Consider the following 6,000-nt stretch of genomic DNA (forward strand, 5'->3'; position numbering starts at 1 on the left):
ACCTTGCGAGGTGATATTGATCGGTTGGTTTTGACAGTTGAATATAGATTTGCATCTTGATCGATTAAGGGGATGAACCTTAATCTTGTTTGATTTTTGAATTGTTGTTGATTAATGATTGTGGGTAACATGGTTATTATCTTGGTATGACTATTTTGTTTATCTTGATTTATTTGAGTAAACCCTTTATGTTTGCTACTTGGTACTTGAGCGCTTATCACCAATTTTTTTACGATGGAGGACTACTTAGTGATCGAGTGTAGAACAAGGAGTTTGAGGCGGTGAAGACGAAAATCTACGACTCTTTCTTTGATGCGGTGGCTATGAAGAAACCTTAGTTCTATCATCTTGTTATCTACTCTTTTGAATTCAAGTTTTCCTTTGGTTTTGTTGAAGTACATGGGTCCAAGATAAATATTTTGAATAGGTATTATATTATTTTTATTGCGCATTTATTATTACCGTAATTAAGATAACCCGTGTTTGAAATTTAAAATTGAATTGTTTTCTCGGGCAATAGATAAAGTTTGTTTAAACTTGGGAGATGATGGGTTTTTTTGAAAATCATATTACCTTTATGAAAAAATAAATCGAGCTAGTCCCTAGATTTTGTTGGCTTACAAATGAGATCCCTAATTTAGAAATTAGAGCGTTACAGGCTCGGCCATCTTCAGGCTTAGCAGTTGTTCAATAATGAAAAACAAATAAGTATAAGAGATAGAAAAGGTGCTGACCAAGCAGTTTCCATAGACAAGAGTGACACCACTCACCCTTAGAGGATCCGAGGGGCTCAATCTCATTTATGGAAAATAGAACATAATCCAAGGATAAAGTAACCAAAAAGGACCAAGGACCTTCGAAGCTAGAGGATCCGAGTGGGTCAATCTCATTTCTTGAAGGTAACACACTTTGGAACTATGTTACCTTCGCACTTTGTAACTGCATTAGTAGTGCACTTATAAAATACGAGTGAAAATATAATTAAGAGTGTTTTCGGATTTCACTAGATTAATTAGGGGTGACATGAATAAATGTTGGGGTGCATGGTGACAATAATAGTTCCCTTTTTCTTTCTTTTAGTTTTTACTAAATCTAAACAACTTAAAAATCATCTAATTTTCTCTTTATATTACTTACTCTCTTATTCTTTTCTATTATATTCTTTTCTTTCATTTTCACAAGTGCATCAAACAAGTGCATTAGAGTCCATGGGTTTTGGAATCTCCAAGTTGCTGATTTTAGTAAATTTAAAATAAAAAAACAAATTTTTACGAAATTTTTAAAGCTTTTAAGTAAAAAAAAATAGATTTAACTATAAATGCATTTGAATACGTGACATTCAGTTATTGGACGTCTGTGTTAAAATATTTTACACCGACAGTGCACAACCATTAAACTCTTTTTTTAATAGGTGTAATTATTTGATAAGATTTTATAATAAGAATCAGAATTAATAAGGTACAACACAATTGATAAATAATAGAACTACCTAAGTATTTAGTTTACGGTTCGATATCTTAGTAGTGTGTTTGGAGAAGTCCATTCACATCTCTAAATCTCGAGGAAATTAATCTCATAACTACCAATTGTGGGTGTGCATTAAAAAACCAAAAAAAAAAAATTAGAATAGGCGGGATAAAACATTTTCAGACTCTTAAGGCAGCATAGCTATAACATATCTTCAGGTTTTTAGTCATTTTAAGATTGAACTTTAATAAAAATAAATATGTGTGCATTAAATAATAATGGTGTGTTTATGAATTTTTGTTGTTATAGATGTTTTTATTCGCTTTAAAGATGATAAAGGTAACTTCAAGAAAGACCCTACTCTTGATGTGGAGGGAATGTTATCATTATATGAAGCATCATTTCATTCATTCGAAGATGAAACAATATTAGATGAAGCAAAAGATTTTACCTCCGAATATCTGAAAGAATATTGGAACGAGTGTAAAAGTAATAACTACACATCACTTTTAATCAATCATGCTTTTGGAGCTACCATTACATTGGAGGAATCCTAGATGGGAGACTCAGTGGTTCATTAATGTATATGAAAGAAAGCAAAACATGATTCCTACTCTACTTCAGTTGGCTAAACTTAATTTCAACATTTCTCAAGCCATCTATCTAGAAGAACTCAAGGAATCATCCAGGTGAGTCTAAATTCTTTTGTTCATGAGACACTTTACTTAATAGTTTCTTGACTAAAATCCACTTTGAGTCATAATTCTTGAATTTCATAAAGTGATGATATCATATTTCTTTCTCACACATTAATTATGTTTGTTTCTCTTAGTATGATTGTTTAGAAATCATTACTCCCTCCGTTCTTATATAACTGGTACTCTAACGTTGTTGCACAAGTATTAAGAAATAGCAATTAATATTCTTGTTTTACTAAAATTACTATCTAACTTCCAGTTACACCCTTTATCTTTCTTATTAATTCCAACTTTTCAATTTTTCTACCACTAATAAATGAAGGGTACACTTGGTAAAGTAGAATTAATGCTCTATTGAAACTTTAAAAATATCAGTTATATAGGAACAACAAAAAAACCAAAATAGTATTAGTTATTTAGGAACGGAGGGAGTAATTAATATTAGACTTTGTAAATTATGGATAGACTAAGATTTGGTGTGAAAAAAATAAATAACACGTGTCATTTATTTATTGAAGAACAGTACCGACCATACATATGGTACTGTAGGTAAATTTTCCCCAATTGATTTACAAGTTAAAAGAGCTTCTTTACAAATTAATTTTACCACAGAAGGAATATATCTATAAATATATAGATATCAGAGAAAGGGACTCCAGTGTAAATAAAACAAAATTTTGGAAAGCAGAGAAAGGGACTCTAGTGGAAATATACTTATAGAGTCTGTTTGGTGCACGAGATAAACAGACAGGATATGATAGTGTAATCATATTGTGCTCTTATATGTAGTTTGTTGCGCCAGCAGTATAGGATAACACAATTATGTCCTTTATCATATCATGTACATCATGTGTAAAATTTATCGAGGGGGGCGTTATGATATACTTATTCTGACAGGATAGCAAAACATCAATTTTCGATTCTCTTTTAGTATCGTAACCCGAAATTCAACTATTTTAATATTTATATTTAATATAATTATAGTAAAATTAATTAATAAATATAAAAATATAATTGTAGTAATATACAAATTTTATTATTGCTAAAGTTTTTTATTTACTCATAAATTTAATAAAAAATAAAATAATTTATTAATGGTGAAAATATTGAATTTACTCATATAAAATAATTAAATTATCATCATTACTTGCTTCTACTTAGTTACAATTATTTTTTATTTGTATTATAATAAAAATTAATAAAATTACTATTCACTAATAATATAATATACTACTCACTTATAAATATTGATTTATTAAATATAGACGAATTTATATCATTAGTTTCTATTATTTAAAACTATCTCAATACTTACATAATAATTTATAATTTAAATATAAAGTAATTATGAAAAAACTAATAGTATTTTTAAACTTAATTATTTTTTATCATTTGTCACTACTAGTGGTCAAATATACAATTTTTATTTTTAATAGAAATAGGCTCCCTTCTAGAAAGAAAATTAAAATAGGCTAATTATTAAAATTTCATAAAGTTTTAGATAATTCTAAAACATAGGTTCATTTATAAAAATATAAAAAAATAATTTAATAGAATAATCACCTTTTAAAAAAATTAATTTAGGAAATTAATTTATCAAAAATATTATGGATATTTTATTCAAAGGAAAATTTGATATATTTTTTTACTGTTTAGATCATATTCTATGACTATCTTGTCCACATCAAACACATGATAAGATAAGGGTATATCATGCTCTTATCTTATCATGTCTTTATCCAACTCTCTATCATATATTGCTCTTATCCTATCTTGACCACCAAACAGACCATGAATGTTAAGTACTTATTTAATTGACTAGACCGTGAACTATGAGGAAGAATGAAGCTGAAAAGTTTGTTAGCTGTCACTACAATAATAAAGCTTACGAGTTAGGAGGAGGAGGAGTGTAAGACCCAAGTTTTCAAGCTTATGCTAAGTGAATAAAATCTTATTCACAATTAGGGTTGATGTATTGTGAAGGAAAACCTGAACAAGAGTTTATTAAATGAAATAAATTTATGAAGGAGAAAGTTCAGGAAAAGTCTAAGGATTTCATCATGATCGACAAAAGTTATAGCACGACGGTTATATGCTTAAACCTAGGGCAGAAACCCTAGTAAATAGCTAGTTTTCACTTATAGGCACGACGGAAACTAATTCCAAAAATCTTCAGAGAAACGTTAGAACTCCTCTTATTCCATATATAATGAGCGTTTCGAGGCGAAACTCTAGGATCTACGAACGTCCGATTCCAATCATCGGAAGTTTGCCGAAACTAGAACCCTGATAGTTCAAAACCCTAGAATCAACCGACAATGAAGATTTTTTCTATTCAGAGCTTCAAATGAAGATTCTACACGCGTACACCCATTTCTCTTGATGATTTCAATCTTTCTTCAGAAGGAAGTTTTCTATTCCGACATTCGATGCAAAAAGTAACTTATCGGGTAAAATAGTTTTACACCGACTTTGCATTAGTCACTTAAAATACAAGGAGACCTCATTTTAGTTTTGGAATTCTTTCGCCAAAACCTATCTTAGAATTCACGGAGAATGAAGCCGGAAAAATCAGATTCGCGAAACTTTCATTTTTCCGCGTTTTGCCAACCTCTATATATAGCAAGAAAAGGAGAAAAAATGGCAAAAACTTCACCATTTTCTCTCCAAATCCGCGAGCTTCACCAAGAGAGGAGGAAGAAGAGCTTTTGTTCATTTCTTGCTTGATCGTTGATTCAACAGTTGCTGCTTGAAGGTATCGAGGTATAGTCGCTAATCCTTACCTCTGATCGCTTTTTCCATAGCTTTTCTCTAGACTTTTCTGAGTTCAAAGTTTTGAGGTTTTTGGAAAATTGTCCAAATAGCTTGATTTCTCTGTCTAAACATCTTCTCTACGTGCCCAAGAGCACTTCTGTCGGATTAGTTTTTCCGTAATGTCGCCGAAATTCCGCCGGAATCAATTTTTGCATCAAATACCCTTTTTTAAGCAAAGTCGCAACCTTTGGGCTGAAAACTATCGCCCTAGCTTAGTGCTAGTAGGATTAGTTGTCATAAACGTCGTTGGTGACGTCCCCATCCAATTTGCTTTTTGAAATTTCAGTTTTGAATTTCTGAGCTAAAAATATTGACCAAAATACCCCTGCGACAGTTTTTGATCCGATAATTTTTCCGAGTTTAGAATACCCTTAGTTACGGCTAATGATAGCATAGGAACCAAGTTTGATCGAAGAAAAATCGAACCCCACAATTACCAGTAGTGGCCGAGCACCCTAAGGGGGAGGGAGGAAAATTCCTTTTTCGAAAACTTGTCCTTTCGCGCTAGATTATCGTACCTCGGAGTATGTACTACTTCGTGTAACCTTAGTGAGCATTGATAGCTTAGTTTCCGATAGATTTTGATAGAATTCTGTGGTTTTACTTGAAAGGTTCATTTGAAGAGTTTCCCGAGGAGCAAGGCTTTGCTTGTGAAGAAGAGTTAGAGGGGAACCCTGGAGAATCTGCAGGTGAGGGCTACTCACTGAATCTCTAGTTAATGCTTAGGGTCGATGCTTTCGACATTGATTTATTGTTTATGCACTTGTTTGTGTTTGATTGGGAAAAATGTTTTCTGAGGCTTCGGCTGACAATGTAGATGATTCATCTACTGACTGTTTTTGAGATTGACTTACATGCTATGTGCTATGTGGGTAATCTAGGATGTGTGGTGCATGCTTTATATGCTAAGTGCTACGTGTTTATTCTGAGATGTATTGATATATGACATGTTTGTTGACTGTGATGATTTAATTATGTCTTTCGCTGATATCTGTGATTCTGAGTAGTGAGAATAGCGGGC

At 31.6% G+C, this 6,000-nt stretch overlaps 1 pseudogene; it reads left to right on the forward strand.

Moving 5' to 3' along the window:
- LOC130716282 (myrcene synthase, chloroplastic-like) overlaps positions 1-2,160 on the forward strand; it is a 45,578-nt pseudogene extending 43,418 nt beyond the window's left edge.
- Positions 2,161-6,000: the final 3,840 nt, after the last annotated feature.

The sequence above is a fragment of the Lotus japonicus genome, chromosome 4, assembly GCF_012489685.1.
Source record: "Lotus japonicus ecotype B-129 chromosome 4, LjGifu_v1.2".
Classification (NCBI taxonomy): Eukaryota; Viridiplantae; Streptophyta; class Magnoliopsida; order Fabales; family Fabaceae; genus Lotus; species Lotus japonicus.